Below are 19,101 nucleotides of genomic sequence, written 5' to 3'. Positions count from 1 at the left end.
CCACAGAGGGCTGTGAAGGCTAATACAATAAATATTTTCAAGAGAGAATTGGATATATTTCTGAAGGCTAAGGGGATTAAGGGTTACGGAGAAAAGGCGGGGACGGGGTACTGAACTGGTAAGATCAGCTATGATCTCAGACGAAGATCAGCCATGATCTCATTGAATGGCGGAGCAGGCTCGAAGGGCCGAATGGCCTACTCCTGTTCCTATCTCTATGTTTCTATGTTTCACTTGGCCCGCCTAGGCTCTGAACAAGTTTAAAACGCGACTGTGTAAAGTTCACAAGGGGAGTAAGATGGGCAGTTGTTTAGATACCACGACTGAATCGGGTAGCGCCTTACAGACCCTTTGAGAACAACATCCTGACAAAGCGAAGCAACTCAGACAGTTGTCGGGAGGATTGAATAAGAAATTAGGAAGTGATCAATGGCCACTAGGAGGAACTAAGAATCTAGATGCCGCTAAAAAGGCTCAAGAACTCATTTGGAAAAGTAACAGGGGTACCACAGCCAAAGAACTAATTGCCCTATGGAGACAGTACTGTCAGGAACTGAAAGAAACTTCCTTGTTAGCAAGCTGGCAGGATAATGCCTTAAAATTAGGAATAGCACTTACAGGGGGAGGGGTAGTCAAATCAGTAGAGGTATTGAAAAAGGAATGCGCTCATGAGAAACGCTCAAAACAGGAGTCTGAAAAGACCACGAGCGAGCCTGCAAAGGCTGATAAGAGTGGATTACGTAATCCAATGGTTGACCTTGCCTTGACAGAGGGAGATGGTGATGATGATTTGGACGAATGGAATCACAGGGCTCAGGTTGTTCCCTACGCTCCCCCCCCTGTACGTTAACATTTATCCCCCGGTGGCACCCGCACCAGCTGTACAAACCACCGCGCTGACACATCAAGTATCTGCCAGTGCCGTTTCCCCACCGCCGTCAGTCACAGTTCAAGTAAATAATCCTCCGCCGGTCCAGATGGGAGACCAACAACCGGGTCCCCAGTATACCGACCCTGTTGCCTTTTACACCCGACTCAGGACTAAGAATAATCGGCCCCCGACGACACCCTCCCCACCCCAACCCAGTCCATCAAGGTCACGAAAACGGAGAAATCAAAGGCAGATGATTCAAAGTCAGAGACTAGAGTCAGAGCCAGAGTACCCTCAAGGCTTTAAGGTCCTTTTTAGAGTGCCGGGACCATAGTGACATTGACAGTGGAGATTCAGGAGACGACTTGTCATCCCTGGAATCACGATCCGATACCGAGAGACCCGCCAGACATAAACCGACACCCCGGCAGCTGCCGGTGAGACAAATGCCTAACCCTGCCTTTAACACAAATATTCCAGTGGCCGCCGATAACCCCCGAACCATAGGTATCTTCTACCCCTGGAAACCTAACGAGATAATGGCTATCTTAGCCGGGATGCCAGATAGGAAGAAATCCCCCACCTTGTTTGTAGAATTCCTCCGGACTACTATACTCGTCTATAATGCTGAATCAAGAGACTTATGGGCGTTAGTACAGCAGATCTTGAATCCTGCCGAACATGCAAGGTTAACCTAGGCTTTGAGGATGATGCCACATTAGAGGCTCAACACGCACAGAGTGCTGCTCGTGAACGCGCCATACTCACTGCTTTAGCCACCACCCTGCAGAAACCCATTGATATATCCAAGGTGTTGGATACTAAACCACGAAAGGGCGAGGGAGCAGAGGAATTCCTAGAGAGATTCTCTGAGGTATATCGGAGTCAGTCAGGAGATGCTAATTACCAAAAACGGAGCAAACTCGCCGCAATACTGTGCTATCCTGATAAATTGTCTACCAACCTCGGTGTCTGAAGCAATTAAGACTAACAATATGGACTGGTCAGAGAATAGTCCCAGCCAGATGGCCAGGGCAGTGAAATATTATTGGAAAGAGAGTAAGAGTCAGGAGAGTCAGCCCCAGGTCAAGGTCAAGACTGAGTACGTGATAAAAAAGGAAGAGCCAAAGCCCACCCAAGATGTGATAGGATATCAGACAGAGCCCCAGTACTGTGTCCCAGGGTGGGTTGATAGACAAAGGTACAGAGATACCAGCCATCCCAACGGACCAACCGTCCCTAATTATGGCCCACCCTACGCTCCCCCAAGACAAAATTTCGGCGATAGAGGAAGAGGAGGGAGGCAAGCAGGGTCAGATACCTGTTTTAATTGTGGCCAGCAAGGCCATTGGAGCAGGGAATGTCCCTCCCGAAGACAAGGAAGAGGGGGCCACATGCAAGGACAACGGGGAGGTTGACAGGGAAATCGGGGACGAGGAAGATATACAGACTTCTCCCAGAATAATCCGTTTCCCCAGTACTGACTCGCCAACCTCGTGGCGAACGGGTTCCAGTCAGACAAGGAGCCCCTTTCTATCCCTGCTGATTGAAGGGAGCTGACATACGTTTCTGGTAGACACCGGAGCTGCTATGTCATCTGTCCGATCAGAGCTCAATCTCCCTAAATCCGGGGAGAGACAAAGCCTGTCCTGATTCCAAGGACAAGTGTGCCAGTACCCAATATCAGAACCAGTTGAAGTAACATTTCAAAATGAGCCTGTGAAACACCAATTCGTGATCATAAATGGGCTGGATTGCAATCTCATTGCCAGAGACCTGTTATGTGCATTTCAATTAAGAAGCATTGTACTACTATCAACCCAGCATGTTTTCTCACAGAACCACCCCTCGAACAAACAGACCCAGGACATGATTGTCTATTTTTAATCACGGAAGATACCTCCGTCAGTGAGGATCTATCTGATGCCCCAATGCAGAGTCCTGACACAACCATGTATGTAGATGGAAGTGCGTCCGTCAGTCCCCTTGGGAAAAGACTTTCTGGATATGCAATCGCAGATCAGGACAGTAATACTTTGGAGTCTGCCGCCTTTGAGTTTCCGTATTCCGCCCAACAAGCAGAACTGTTCGCATTAATACGAGCTTGTATCTTAGGGACGGGCTTAAAGGTTAACGTTTATACAGACTCGAGATATGCCTTCGGAGTGGTTCATGATTTCGGACAATTGTGGAAAAACAGAGGGTTCCTAACCTCTGCAGGAACACAGATATCCCATCAGAAATTAGTATCTGACTTACTACAAGCCCTCATGCTACCAAAACAGATCTCCATGATAAAGTGCTCCGCACACACAGCAGGACAGACCCCTGTAGATATAGGGAATAGATGCGCTGACCAGGGGGCTAGGGAAGCGTCCCAGGAACAACAAGTGGTTGTGCCTAGAATGATGAGCCAGACTAAAAGCTCAAATAAAAGCAAGTCTCCCTCGGAAAAGCCAATGCCAACCATCCAAGACGTCATTAAGTTACAGGAGGACGCTCCTGACCGTGATAAGGGACTGTGGAAACAGCTCGGTTGTACATATGATTGTGTGTCTAAATTATGGGTCACCCCTGCCGAGCAAAACTTGTATGTCAGATGAGCTAGCATTATGGGTTATTGATTGTATACACTTTGCAACTCATTGTGGTGCCAGAGCAACTAGTGACACGTTATTAGCTACATGGTGGCATCCTAGATTACAAGCTCTGGCTCAAGGTATTAGCAGTCGCTGCCTCATTTGTCAGCAGCATAACCCGGGAAAAGGCATACCTTGTGAAATGGGTAAGACGCCATTACCCACGGGTCCCATTGAGACCCTCCAGATGGACTATATTGAGTTAGAAAGGTGTCAGTGTTATAAATATGTACTGGTTATTGTTGATGTATTTAGTAAGTGGATTGAGGCCTACCCGACTACGGATAACAAAGCCTCCACTGTTGTAAAAGTTTTAATGAGAGAAATTATTCCAAGGTACGGAATTCCAAACCGATTAAGTTCAGACAACGGCCCTCACTTTGTGGGTCTGGTAAACAAGGAGTTCTGCACTCAAATGGGCATCCAACAGCAGCTACATTGTGCCTACAGGCCACAGGCCGCCGGACTGGTCGAGCGGGCTAATCAGACCTTGAAAAATAAACTTGCCAAATTACAGGCCGAGACGGGAACTACATGGCTCAAATTACTCCCCGTGGCCTTGTTCCAAATATGTACTATCCCGGCTGGTGCCACCCCAACTGCTGCCAAAATAGAGGGAAAGAGTGCTTGGGTCCGCCTCCACCACTGTAAAACTGTCAGTCATGCTCTGCCTAAAACTTAAAGAATGCTAACCTCTCTTGCTTCCAAGAAATCTCGCCCTAAACAGACGTGCCGCGCCGACCAGCCATGCAGACGTCGCTGTGGATCCTCTCTATCAGTGCCCTGATCACCCTTGGAATAACTCAACGGCCCAGAAGGTGGACATGCCGGCGGAACCAACCCAAGCGGGTACACCACCTATGCCACGGAGACGTGCTTCGGTGCAATGATGATAACCCAGGCGGGTTCGGGAAATGGAACGTGATCAACTGGGACACCTACATTGGGCTTATTAGACAGCCCCACCGCTCGCTAATGCTGAGATACATACACAGAGGAACATTGCCATGCCATTGGACCAAGTGTAAATTTGATTACGTCTGTTGACGCCAGGTGACCAAGTCTGTTACTGCAGGACCATGCAGCAGAATTACCGATACCAAAGGACAAAGCTGTTATCCAAAGTCCAACCAGGAAAAGAAAAGAAATGGACTGCCCCCTATGAGCAGCTTCGACTATTCGAGGGTAGAAGGTACCCTCACAAAGAGACGTAAACGAGATCTCCAACACACTTTCCCTGAAGAAACCCCGACGGGCAACCTATTCCTCCAGACTCACGCAGCCCTATACTCACCAGAGTCAATTGTTTGTTATCCGCCCCTGATATCTGTTGAGGGGGTGTTTACCCCAACCCCGGTTATTGTTCCCCCGGACTTTCTTTTAGATGCTCACCTTCTCCCTCCCACAAACAATATAACAATACCCTATACCTTAACCCCGCCCGCCAATTGCCTGAAACCAAGCAGGAACCCTGGTGGCTATGAGAATTGTTGGAATGGGACGGGCTATGGCTGTAGGTCAGTATGGGTTAAGCAGAACTACACCTGCTTGATGACACGCTGCCTCCACCATCAGTGTATGATAGGACCAGACACACTGCACATGTGAGCAATTCGTATGTGTGTCAATAACCGAAGGAGTACAAGTATTATGTGGAGAAGGGGATGGGACAACTCTGAAGGTAAGGGGGGAAACCTTTATGCTAGTAAAAATAGCTAATACCCAGCCTACTGATACTCGTGAGATCCAAGGTTTTGACTATTTCCTTCCCCCGAGCCATTTAAGCACAAGACAGAAACACGTATCCGTGATATATACCAAACCAGGCTACTTTTTCTTGAGCCAAGGAAAAGCCACTAATTTCATGGTAGTAGATACCGCCCCCAGACGGTAGCCATCGCTACCTTAACCCCTACCACAGTACCCTGCCCCTCCCAATGGACATCCCACCGAAAAATAGTAGTCAGGGCAGCCTCGAAAGAGTTTTGCTCCAAGTGGAAAAATCCTGAATCCCTAGGAGGACACAGAACCTCTATAGGATATGGATTTGCTGGCCTGTTCTCTATAGGCTATATTGGAGCCTATCTGGCCGCCAATAACCGGAACTACCTTATCTGTGGCCTCACCATCCTGGGTATGCTACCATGGGGGCCGTCGACGCAGTCACTAAAGAATTGTCGGAACTCAGGTTATTCACTATGCAAAACAGATATGCCCTAGACTACCTGCTGGCCCGAGAAGGTGGTGTCTGTGCAATAGTAAAAGGTAAATGCCTTATGGGAGTCCGAGACCAGACAAAGAACATCACCCGCTTTATCACTAAGATAAGGGAACAAATGGATAATATGAAGGAAGCAAGTAACTGGGGAGATTGGGGATTTGGAGGATGGTATGACTGGTTGATAAATATGGCTATGTACCTAGTAGTTGCAATCGCCTGTATTTTTATTGGACTAGCAATCATGAAATGTGTGCTAGGAAGAATGCAGCTAGCTTTGGAAAAAATAGGTAGCCCGAAGATGTTAATGGTAAGACTGACCAATGAATGTGAAATGAAGGAAGTAAAGTATGATGACAATGAAGAATTTGATCGACTAAATAAGATAGACGTAACCGAATAACGGTTGGTTATCATAGAATGATAAAAGGAGGGATTGAGAATACCAAGGTCAAAGAAATAGAAACAAGAAACTGTGAAGGCAGCAAGAAGTAAAATAAAAAGGCTAAACTGATCTTTGGCTGCTAATATGGCTGGCGCCCACAATGTTACACCTTGCTGTTAGAAACACTGTAAAGCAGAGTGCAGAAGTTATACAGACAATAGGCGATCAGAAAACACATTACCGTGATTGCAAACGCATTACCATAATGTTTAGTTGATCAGGAACCCATTACCAGGATATTTACTTAACTGTAACCCATTCAGTAAAATGTGACTTCTTTATTTCAAACTGCCAGGCCAGGAAATCAAATTAACTGTATACGTGCACAGCTCGGGATTGGTGCAGACTGTACGATGTGTTAATGTCTTCTCAAATGCAAGTATAATAATGTAACACACTGTAGGACAAACTGCTTGCTCTGTTGGATTCGCAGACTCTTGCAGGAGTCAGTGTCGATATATCAGAGTAAGACTCCGCGGATAATAAATCGTTTGAATTCTCCAGTTGTTCGACTCAGTGTTTACTGAACCAGACTGAGGGTAAAAGAATCCGTTCTAACAAATATTTCCAGCAGTTTCTGTTTTTATTATTGGTTAAAAAGTCCTAGGGAATATTTTCCTTTATTCGGCGGCAGGTGGTTAAGAAGGCAAATGGTATCTTGGCCTTCATAGCGAGAGGGTTTGAGCACAGGAACAGGGATGTCTTGCTGCAGTTGTACAGGGCCTTGGTGAGACCACATCTTGAGTATTGTGTGCAGTTTTGGTCGCCTTATCTGAGGAATGACATTCTTGCCATGGAAGGAGTTCTGCAAAGATTCACCAGGCAGATAGCTGGGATGGCAGGAATGATGTATGAGGGGAGATTGTGTCGATCGGGCTTATACTCACTGGGGTTTAGAAGAATGAGAGGGGATCTAATTGAAACGTATAAAATTCTGACAGGACTGGACTGACTAGATGCAGGAACGATGTTCCCGATGGTCGGTGAATCCAGAACCAGGTGTCACAGACTAAGGATAAGGGATAAGCCATTTAGGACAGAGATGAGGAGGAATTTCTTCATCCAGCGAGTGCTGAACCTGTGGAATTCTCTACCACAGAAGGCAGCAGAGGCCAATACATTAAATATATTCAAGAAGGAGTTGGATATATTTCTTAAGGCTAAAGGGATCAACGGTTATGGGGAGAAAGCAGGGACCGGGTACTGTATTTGGATGATCAGCCATGATCTCATTGAATGGTGGAGCAGGCTCAAGGGGCCGAACGGCCTACTCCTGCTCCTATCTTCTATGTTTCTATGTTTGTATTAGCCAAGGCATAGAATTCAAGAACAGTCTGGTTATGTTTGAACAGTATAAAACACTTGTTAGGCCACAGCTAGAGTACTGCAGACAGCTTTGGTCACCACAGTACAGGAAAGATGTTATTGCACTAGAGAGGGTACAGAGGAGATTTACTAGGATGTTGCCAGGAATGGAAAATTTTAGCTGTAAGTAAAGATTGGATAGGGTTGGGTTGTTATCTTTGGAGCAGAGGAGGTGGAGTGGAGACATAATTGAGGTGCATAAAATTCTGAGGGGCCAAGATACAGTGGATAGGAAGGACCTATTTCCCTTAGCAGAAATGTCAATGATCAGGGGCGTAGATTTAAAGTAACTGGTAAAATGATTAAAGAGGAGTTGACAAGAACCATTTTCACACAGAGAGTGGAGCGGATCTGGAAGTCACTGCCGATCACATTAATAGAAAGCACTATGGACATGTACTTGAAGTGCTGTAAGCTACAGGGCTACGGACCCAGAGCTGGAAAGTGGGATTAGGCAAAATATCTCTTTTTCATCTGGCAAAGACACGATGGGCCGAATGGCTTCCTTCTCTGGTGTAAATTTCTGTATTTCTATGATCACTGCCCTTAATCTTCAATATTCCAGGGAATACAAGCCTAGATTATCTGATCTCTGCTCATAGCCTAACCCTTGGAGCCCTGGTAACACACTCGTGAATCTGCACCGCACATCCTCCAAGGTCAATATATCCTTTCTAAGGTGCAGTGCGCAGAACTGTACACAGTGACCTAACCAGGCCTCTGCGCAGCTGTCACACAACTTCCTTCCATTTATATTGTGCAGGGAAGTTGTCTAATAGTTTGCATAGGTCATTTCACTGTTGAAAAGTTACATTTGCACAGCTGCGATGGCCGAGTGGTTAAGGCTTTGGACTTGAAATCCAATGGGGTTTCCCCGCGCAGGTTCGAACCCTGCTCGCAGCGATTCTACTGCAAATTCTTTATTTTATTTCATCGGTTCCCTGTGGAGATCACTGGCCCCGAAACTGATTAGAATTCCCTCCACTGCACGTTATGACACTGATTAACCCAAAGCTGTTGTTCCAATTGGAAACACTAATTTGTCATCAATTAGAAATTGTGGATTTGTTTGAAACTATTTGCAAAGATCAGTGAGAAATTTACACATAAGACAGCACGTAAAAATTCCATTTAATAAAGAACCCTGCAATGTTTGGAAGGAAAAGAGTGGAAACGCGGTTTGGTTTTCTAAAGTTGAACCCGAATTAAAAAGTGTGTAAAACGACCACGGCAGGACTCGAACCTGCAATCTTCTGATAGCATCAGAATTTACACCGAAGTCAGACGCCTTATCCATTAGGCCACGCGGCCACACAAAAATAGACTCAACAAATCCTAATAATGAGTGATTAAACTCCGTTACTGTGTTCATTTCATTAACAACAGAGAATACTGGAAACACTCAGCAGGTCAGGCAGCATCGAGTGAGGGAGAAACAGAGTTAACCTTTCAGGTCGAACCCTTCGTCAGAACTGGAAAAGGTTAGGGAAGAGGGATTTTTAAGCAGGGGTGGGTGGAGGCGAGGTAAGAACAAAGGAAATGTCTGTGATAGAATGGACGGCAGGAGAGATTGACTTACAAAAGGGATGATGGTGCAAGGCAAAAGGAGAGGTAATAGGACAAGTTAACGATCAAAAGATGGCTCAAGATGAGGTGTGAATGATTATGGCAGAAACATTAACAACTGTCATGTGAGGAAAAATGAGAACAAATTAAAAAAATTAAAGAAATACAGGGGCCAATTTATAGTCTGAAATTGTTGAACTCGGTGTTAAGTCCAGAATGCTGTAAAGTGCCTAATAGAAAGATGAGGTGCTGTTCCTCGAGATTACGTAGAGCTTCATTGGAACAGTGTAACAGGCCAAGGAAGGAGAGATCAGAGAGGGAGTGGAGCAGATAATTATAGTGACAGGTGACCGGAAGCTCGGGGTCACACTTGCCGACTGTTCTGCAAAGCGGTCACCCAATCTGCATTTGGTGTCTCAATGTAGATTCAGCGAATACAGTAACTAAATTGTAAGAAGTACAGGTAATCGCTGATTCACCTGGAAGGAGTGTTTGGTGCCCTGGGCGATGGGAAGGAAGGAGTTAAAAGGGCAGGTGTTGCATCTCCTGCACTTGCATGGGATGGTGCCGGGCGAAGGAGAAGGGGTGTTGGGGTGATAGAGGAGTGGACCAGGCTGTCATGGAGAGAGCGGTCCCTTCGAAATGCTGAAAGGGAGGAGGGGAAGATGTGTTTGGTGGTGGGATCATGCTGGAGGTGGTGGAAATGGCGCAGGATGATTCGTTGAATGTGGAGGCGGGTGGGGTGAAAGGTGAGGACAAGGGGGGAACCCTATTATGTTTCTGGGAGTGAGCGGAAGGGGTGAGAGCTGCCGTGCGGGAAATGGAACAGACTCGGTCGAGTGTCATGTCAACCATGGTAGAGGGGGATCCTCATTTGAGGAAAATGGAAGACATACCGGAAGCACTGGTATGGAAGGTGGCCTCATCAGAACAGATGCAACAGAGACAGAGAAACTGGGAGAATGGAATAGAATGGAATGGATAAATCCCCAGGGACTGATAATCTACATCCTAGTGTACTTAAGGAAGTGGCCCTAGAAATAGTAGATGCATTGCTGGTCATCTTCCAAAATTCGATAGATTCTGGAACAGTTCCCATGGATTGGAGGGTAGCTAATGTTACCCCACTATTCAAAAAAGGTGGTAGAGGGAAAATGGGGAATTATAGACCGGTAAGCCTGACATCGGTAGTGGGGGAAATGCTATGTGGATGTGGTGTATTTGGACATTCAGAAGGCTTTTGAGAACGTCCCGCACAAGAGATTAGCATGTAAAGTTAAGGCACATGGGATTGGGGGCAAGGTACTGACTTGGATAGATAACTGGTTGGCAGACAGGAAGCAAAGAGTTGGAATAAACGTGTCTTTTTCCGAGTGGCAGGCAGTGACTAGTGGGGTACCGCAGGGATTGGTGCTAGGACCCCAGTTATTCACAATATATATTAATGATCTAGATGAGGGAACTAGATGTAATATCTCCAAGTTTACAGGTGACACAAAGTTGGGTGGGCATGTGTGCTGTGAGGAGGATGCCGAGAAACTCCAGTATGATTTGGACAGGTTGGGTGATTGGGAAGAAGCATGTCCGATGCAGTATAATGTGGATAAATGCGAGGTTGTCCACTTTGGTGGCAAAAACAGGAAGGCAGATTATTATCTGAACGTCAATAGATTGGGAGAAGGGGAAGTGCAACTAGACCTGGGTGTCCTTGTGCACTAGTCGCTGAAGGTAAGCATGCAGGTGCAGCAGGCGGTTAAGAAGGCAAATGGTATGTTGGCCTTCGTAGCGAGAGGGTTCGAGTACAGGAGCAAGGATGTCTTGCTGCAGTTGTACAGGGCCTTGGTGAGACCACATCTTGAGCATTGTGTGCTGTTTTGGTCGCCTTATCTGAGGAAGGATGTTCTTGCCATGGAGTGAGAGCAGTGAAGATTCACCAGACTGATACCTGGGATGGCAGGAATGACATATGAGGAGAGATTGGGTTGATTGGTCTTATACTCGCTGGAGTTTAGAAGAATGAGAGGTGATCTCATTGATACTTATAAAATACTAACAGGACTAGACAGACTAGATGCAGTAAGGATGTTCCCGATGGCCGGGGATTCCAGAACCAGGTGTCACAGCCTAAGGATAAGGGGTAAGCCATTTAGGACAGAGATGAGGAGGAATTACTTCATCCAGAGAGTGGTGAACCTGTGGAATTCTCTACCACAGAAGTCAGTGGAGGCAAATTCATTAAATATATTCAAGAAGGAGTTAGATATATTTCTTAAGGCTAAAGGGATCAAGGGATATGGGGAGAAGGCAGGGACAGGGTACTGAATTTGGATGATCAGCCATGACCTCATTGAATGGTGGAGCAGGCTCGAGGGGCCGAATGGCCTACTCCTGCTCCTATCTTCTATGTCTCTATGTTTCTATGTTTCAATGAGTCCTTACAGCAAGCGTGGTGGGAGGAAGTGTGGTCCAGGTAGCTGTGGGAGTCAGTGGGCTTATAGTGGATGTTGGTCGATAGCCTATCCCCAGAAATGGAGACAGAGAAGTCGAGGAAGGGAAGGGAAGAGTCGGAGATGGACCATGTGAAGGTGAGGGAAGGGTGGAAATTGGAGGCAAAGTGAAAGAAATTATCTAGTTCAGGGCGAGAGCAGGAAACGGCACCAATACAATCATCGATGTACCGGAAAAAGAGGTGAGGAAGGGGACCTGAGTAGGACTTGAACAAAGAATGTTCCACATATCCCACAAAAAGGCAGGCATAGCTAGGGCCCATGCAGGTACCTATAGCAACACCTTTAATTTGGAGGAAGTGAATGGAATCAAAGGAGAAGTTGTACAATGTGAGAACAAGTGCAGCCAGGCGGACAAAGGCGGTGGTGGATGGGGACTGGTGGGGCCTCTGTTCAAGGAAGAAGTGGAGCCGCTTAAGGCCGTCCTGGTGGTGGATGGAGGTGCAGAGGGAATGGACATCCAGAGTGGAAAGGAGACGTTTGGGGCCAGGAAACTGGAAACTGTTAAAATACGGAGGGTGTTGGAAGAGTCGCGCATGTAGGTGGGAAGGGACTGGACAAGTCGAGAAAAAATAGAGTGAAGATAGGAAGAAATCAGTTCTGTGGAGCAAGAACAGGCTGCAACAATTGGTCAACCAGGGCAGTCCTGTTTGTGGATCTTGGGAAGTATGTAGAAGTGGGCAGTGCGGTGTTGAAGAACTGAGAGATTGGCGGCCTTGGGGGGAAGAACTCCAGAGGAGATGAGGTCAGTGACAGTCTTGGAAACAATTGCTTGATGTTCAGTAGTGGGGTCATGGTCCAGGGGGAGGTAGGAGGAGCTGGCAGTGAGTTGCCGTTCAGCCTCCGGATGGTAGAGGACGGTTCTCCAAACAACAACAGCACCACCTTTGTCAGCAGGTTTAATGACAATGTTAGGGTTGGATCGGAGAGAACGGAGTGCTGCAAGTTCAGAGGGAGATAGGTTGGAGTGGGTGAGGGGAGCAGGGAACTGGAGGTGGCCGATGTCATTTCAGTCCCATTCTTTGCACTCCAAACCAACAGAGAGAGTAGACAATGGTAATGCAGTCGATGTAATTTATCTGGATTTTCAGAAGGCCTTCGATAATGTACCCCATAATAGACTGATGAACAAGGTCATAGAATCTGGAGTCAGGCGAGAAATAGTGGAATGGATTGCTGGCTGGCTTAAGGAGAGAAGGCAGATAGTCCGACTACCGGGTAGTTTATTCACAGTGGCAGAAGGTGGGTAGTAGTGTTCCACAAGTATCAGAGCTGGAGCCACTGCTGTTCGCAATTTATATTAACGATTTAGACTTAGTAATCAGAAACACAATTTATAAATTTGCAGATGACACCAAATTGGGGGGGATAGTCAATACTGGGGAGGACTGCAACAAGTTACAGGAGGACATTAATAAACTTGCAGAATGGGCATAGCATTGGCAAATGAATTTGAACACAAATAAGTGTGACATATTTCATTATGCTAGGAAGAATAGGGAGGTCACTTTAAAAGATCTTTAAAATTATGAAAGGTTTTGATAGAGTGGATACAGAGAGAATTATTCCACTTGTGGGGAAGAGCATAACTAGAGGCCATCAATATAAGATAGTCAGCAAGAAATCCAATCGGGAATTCAGCAGAAACATCTTTACCCAGAGAGTGGTGAGAATGTGGAACTCGCTACCACAGGGAGTGGTTGAAGCGAATAGTTTAGATGCATTTTAGAGGAGGCTAGGTAAGCACATGTGGGAGAAGTGAATAGAGGGTTATGCTGATAGATTTGGATGAGGAAAGACTGGAGGAGGCTCGAGTGAAGCATAAACGGCGGCATGGACTGGTTGGACCGAACGGTCTGTTTCTGGCGGTATGTTAATAATGAGTGATTAAACCCCGGGATTGTATTTATTTCAGTTCTATTCTTTGCACTCCAAACCAATCAGCAGCTGTGAACCGTTCACTGATTGAAATACGAGAAGTCCCGATGGATCTGGAATTGTTCATTTAATGTTGGAAACGCTCCGCAGGTCATAACTCAGGATTTCCAGCTTTGCTTCAAAGTATTGCAGGTCCCGTGTGAGTTTCCATCCAAACTTTTCAACAAATAACAAAATCAAGAAACTACCCTCTCTACCAAAAATCAAATGGCCCGTACGGGGATCTAACCAGCGACCTTGGCGTTATTAGCACCACGCTCTGACCAACTGAGCTAACCGGCCATTGGGTTTGGTTTATGTGTATAAGCTTATATTTTGGAGACTCTAGCTGACGATTTCCTGCATTAATCTTTCAGCATACACCTGCAGTTGTCAATCACACACTATCCGATCGGCAAATACTGTACATATGTCACTGTGTGCCACGCATGACAACAGCCAACACAAGTGCCAGGCAATGGCCAGCTCCAACAAGCGAAAGTCTAACCACCGCCCCTTCACATTCAACAGCATGACCATCACCGAATCCGCCACCACCATTACCAACAACAACTTGCATTTATATAGCACCATTAACGTAGTAAAACGTCCCAAGGCGCTGCACAGGAGTATTTTCAGACAAAACATTTGACACCAATCCACATAAGGAGAAATTAGGGCAGGTGACCAAAAGCTTGGTCAAAGAGATAGGTTATAAGGAGCATCTTAAAGGAGGAAAGAGAGGTGGACAGGTTTAGGCAGGGAATTCCAAAGCTTAGGGCAACAGGAAGGTTGAGCGATTATAATCAGGGATGCTCAAGAGGGCAGAATTAGAGGAGCGCAGATATCTCAGGGAGTTGTGGGGCTGAAGGAGATTACAGAGATAGGGAGGGGCGAGGCCATGGAGGGAACAGAAAAGCAAAATATTATTAAAATGGAGAGGGACTACAGAATGCTGCGGTTAAGAGGGATCTGGGTGTCCTCGTACATGAAACACAAAAAGTTAGCATGCAGTAATTAAGTAGGCAAATGGAATGTTGGCCTTTATTGCAAGGGGCATGGGGTATAAAAGTCGGGAAGTCTTGCTACAACTGTACAGGTGAGGCCACGCCTAGAGTGCTGCATACATTTTTGTTCTCCTTATTTAAGGAGGGATATACTTGCATTGGAGACAGTTCAGAGAAGGTTCTCTAGGTTGATTCCCGGGATGAAGGGATTGTCTTATGAGGAAAGGTTGAGCAGGTTAGGCCTATACTCATTGGAGGTTAGAAGAATGAGAGGTGATCTTACTGAAACATATCAGATTCTGAGGGGGCTTGACAGGGTAGATGCTGAGAGGCTGTTTTCCCTCATGGGGGAATCTAGAATCAGGTGGCATAGTTTCAGAATAAGGATTTGTCCATTTAAGACGCAGATGAGGAGGAATTTCTTCTCTCAGAGGGTTGTGAATCTTTGGAATTATCTACCCCAGAGAGCTGTGGAGCCTGAATCATTGATTATATTCAAGGCTGAGATAGACAGATTGTTGAACTATCGGAGAGTCAAGGGTTAAGGGGGAACAGGCAGAAAAGTGGAGTTAAGGCCAAGATCAGATCAGCCATGAGCTTATTGAATGGTGGAGCAGGCTCGAGGGGCCAAATGGCCAACTCCTGCTCCTATTTCTTATGTTCTTATGTTCTTATAAGGGCAGCCGGTGCATGGGAACACCATCACCTCCAAGTTCCCCTCCAAGTTACAAACCATCCCGACGTGAAAATATATCACCATAACTTCATCGTCGCTAGGTCAAAATCCTGGAAATCCCTCCCTAACAGTACTATTGGAGGACCTTCACCTCATTGACTGCAGCGGGCCAAGAGGGCTTCTCACTACCACCTTCTCAAGGGCAATTAGTGATGGGCAATTAATGCTGGCCTTGCCAGCGATGCCCAAGTCCTAGGAACAAATTACATTAAATTAAAATCGTCACGACTGGATGTGGAAGGATTGCAGAGCTTTGATCTGATCCGTTGGTTGTTGGATCTCTTCGCTCTGTCTACACATGCTGTTTCCATAGCTTAGCATGTGTGTAGTCCTGAGTTGTAACTTCATGAGGTTGGCAGCTCATTTTCAGTACGCCTGGTGCTGCTCCTGAAATGCTCTTCTACACTCCTCATTGAACTAGGGTTGGTCCCCTGTCTTGATGCTAATGGTAGGGTGAGGGATATGCCGGTCCATAAGGTTACAGATTGTGGTGGAATACAATTCCAAAACTGAGGCCCCCTCTGCCCTCTCGGGTGGACATAAACGATCCCATGGCACTATTGGAAGAAGAGCAGGGGATGATGAGGTTTACCCCGGTGTCCTGTAGCCAATATTTATCCTCAAATCAACATCACTAAAACAGGTGATCCTCGATTATCACATTGTGGGAGCTTGCTGTGCACAAATTGGCTGCTGCTGTTTTTCCTACATTACAACAGTGACTACAACTACAACTACAACTACATTGCCTGTAAAGCGCTTTGAGACGTCCTCAGGTGAAAGGCGCTGTAGAAATCAGAGTCTTTCTTTTACAGCCTTCGAAGTCACAGAATCACAGAAACCCCACAGTGCAGATAGAGGCCATTTCGGCCCATCGAGCCTGCACCGACACATATCCCACCCGATCCCCGTAATCCCTGCACCAACACATATCCCACCCTATCCCCGTAACCCCACGTATTTAATCCACCTAACACTAAGGGTTAATTTATCATAGCCAATCAACCTAACCCGCACATCTTTGGACTGTGGGAGGAAACCGGAGCACTGACAACTGACAAAAACCAAAAATCAACATAAATTGAATTTAACAGCAAAAGGAGTTAAGGCAGGCCGGTTAGCTCAGTAGGTTAGAGCGTGGTGCTAATAACGCCAAGGTCGCGGGTTCGATCCCCGTACGGGCCATTTACTTTTTGATGCTGTGGGTAGTTTCTTAATTTTGCTATTTGCTGAAAAGATTGGAGCTGTCATACTTTGAAGCAAAGCTACAAAACCTTAGTTCTGCCGAGAACTCAAGGAACTGGAAGGTTGACATTGTGTCTATCTGTCCACAGATGGCGCTGATGGATAAGGCGTCAGACTTCGGTATTAATTTTGAGGTTATCAGAATATTGCAGATTCGAGTCCTGCCACGGTCTTTTTACACACTTTTTAATTCGTGTTCAGTTTTATAAAACCAAACCGTGTTCCCACTTACTAGCTGAAGGTGATTCCCTACCAAACACTGCAGGGCTCTTTATTAATTAGTATTTTTGATGCTGCTTTGTGTGTGTATTGCTCTCTAGTTCCCAACAAATCCACAATATCAAATTGATGCCGATAAATTATTAGTGTTTCAATTGGAACTTTGGGTTAATCAGTGTAATAAAGTGCAGTGGAGGGAATTCTGATCAATTTCGGGGCCAGTGATCGCCACAGGGAGCCGATGAAATAAAAAAATTGCATCAAAGTCGCTGCGAGCAGGGTTCGAACCTGCGCGGGGAAACCCCATTGGATTTCGAGTCCAACGCCTTAACCACTCGGCCATCGCAGCTGCACGTTAACAGTGAGAAAATGCTTCCTACTGTGAGTGAGTCAGGAACTAGCTCAGAGAAGACAGGTCATAAATACTCACCGATAAATCCATCAGGGAATTCAGGATTAACATCTTTGGCCAAAGAGCGCTGAGAATGCAGTAGTTGAGGCGAATACTACAGATGCATTTAAGAGGAAGGGAGAAAGGAATAGAAGGATATGCTGATAGGATTTTTTAAATTCGTTTATGGGATGTGGGTGCGCTGGCAAGGCTAGCATTAAATGCCCATCCCTAATTGCCCCTTGAGAAGGTGGTGGTGAGCCGCCTTCTTGAACCGCTGCAGTCCGTGTGGTGAAGGTGCTCCCACAGTGCTGTTAGGGAGGGAGTTCCAGAATTTTGACCCAGCGACGATGAAGAATCGGCAATATACTTCTAAGTCAGAATGGTGTGTGACTTGGAGGGGAACTTGAAGGTGGGGGTGTTCCCATGCGCCTGCTGCGCTTGTCCTTCTAGGTGGAAGAGGTTGCGTGTTTGGCAGGTGCTGCTGAAGAAGCCTTGGTGAGTTGCTGCAGTGCATCTTGTAGATGGTACACACTGCAGCCACGGTGCGCCGGTGGTGGAGGGAGTGAATGTTTAAGGTGGTGGATGGGGTGCCAATCAAGCGGGCTGCTTTGTCCTGGATGGTGTCGAACTTCTTGAGTGTTGTTGGAGCTGCACTCATCCAGGCAAGTGGAGAGTATTCCATCACACTCCTTACTTGTGCCTTGTAGATGGTAGAAAGGCTTTGGGGAGTCAGGAGGTGAGACACACGACGCAGAATGCCGAGCCTCTGACCTTCTCTTGTTGTCACAGTATTTATGTTCAATGGTAACCCCCAGGATGTTGGTGGTCAGCTCCTTTGTTCATGTTGGACCAAGGTTTTAATGAAGTCGGGAGCCGAGTGCTCTTGGCAGAACCCAAGCCGGGCATCAATGAGCAGGTTATTGGTCAGTAAGTGCCACTTTACAGCACTGTGGATGAAACCTTCCATCACTTTGCTGATGATTGAGAGTAGAGAGTAGACTGATGGGGTGGTAATTGGCTGGATTGGATTTGTCCTGCTTTTTGTGGACAGGACATACCTGGGCAGTCTTCCACATTGTTGGATAGATGCCAGTGTTGTAGCTGTACTAGAACAGCTTGGCTGGAGCACAAGTCTTCAGAATGATAGCCGGGGTGTTGTCAGGGCCCAGAGCCATTGCTGTATCCAGTGTGCTCAGCCTTTTCTTGATATCACGTGGAGTGAATCGAATTGGCTGAAGGCTGGCTTCTGTGATGGTGGGGACCTCAGGAGGAGGCTGATATGGATCAGGCCAGGTGGTCCATCCAGCTTCATTTTTATTATTTTGTTTCATAGCGGTTTGTTACAACTGAGTGGCTTGCTAGGCCATTTCAGAGGGCAGTTAAGAATCAACCACATTGCTATGGGACTGGAGTCACACAAAGGACAGACCAGGTAAGGACGGCAGATTTCTTTCCCTGAAAGACATTAGTGAACCAGATGGATTTTTACGACAATCCGATAGTTTCATGGTTACCATTACTGATTCTAGTTTTATTTGGGGGGTGAGGAGAAATAGAGAAGGAGGAGCCTCGTGTGGAGACCAGTTCATGCAAATGGACTGTTTCTGTGGGGCAGACTCTATAATATTATGTAACACCCGTTTTAATCAGACGCAGAATGATCCGGGACTGACAGCACATCCCTTTTAAACAGACACAGAATGACCAGGGACCTACAGCACATCCCTTTTAAACAGACACAGAATGATCCGGGACTGACAGCACATCCCTTTTAAACAGACACAGAATGACCAGGGACCTACAGCACATCCCTTTTAAACAGACACAGAATGATCCGGGACTGACAGCACATCCCTTTTAAACAGACACAGAATGATCCGGGACTGACAGCACATCCCTTTTAAACAGACACAGGATAATCCGGGACTGAAAGCATGTCCCTTTTAAACAGACACAGAATGACCCGGGACTG

The 19,101-nt window shown here is 46.4% G+C and overlaps 4 non-coding genes across 4 annotated transcripts; 2 read left to right on the top strand and 2 right to left on the bottom strand.

Moving 5' to 3' along the window:
• Window positions 1-8,359: 8,359 nt before the first annotated feature.
• On the top strand, window positions 8,360-8,441 carry trnas-uga (transfer RNA serine (anticodon UGA)). The gene has a single exon. It is a non-coding gene; the product is annotated as a tRNA-Ser (tRNA).
• A 319-nt stretch (window positions 8,442-8,760) lies between these two features.
• Window positions 8,761-8,849, bottom strand: trnar-ucg (transfer RNA arginine (anticodon UCG)). Its single transcript is given in 2 exon segments — window positions 8,761-8,796; window positions 8,813-8,849. It is a non-coding gene; the product is annotated as a tRNA-Arg (tRNA).
• Window positions 8,850-16,382: 7,533 nt separating this feature from the next.
• trnai-aau (transfer RNA isoleucine (anticodon AAU)) lies at window positions 16,383-16,456 on the top strand. Its single transcript has one exon. It is a non-coding gene; the product is annotated as a tRNA-Ile (tRNA).
• Window positions 16,457-17,002: 546 nt separating this feature from the next.
• Window positions 17,003-17,084, bottom strand: trnas-cga (transfer RNA serine (anticodon CGA)). Its single transcript has one exon. It is a non-coding gene; the product is annotated as a tRNA-Ser (tRNA).
• Window positions 17,085-19,101: the final 2,017 nt, after the last annotated feature.

The sequence above is a fragment of the Somniosus microcephalus genome, unplaced genomic scaffold (genome assembly GCF_052327205.1).
Source record: "Somniosus microcephalus isolate GS21.2 unplaced genomic scaffold, FLI_Smic_1.0 unresolved_chr8, whole genome shotgun sequence".
Taxonomy (NCBI): Eukaryota; Metazoa; Chordata; class Chondrichthyes; order Squaliformes; family Somniosidae; genus Somniosus; species Somniosus microcephalus.
Note: the sequence above shows the minus strand (reverse complement) of the source record. Positions and strands in the feature narration are given on the sequence as shown.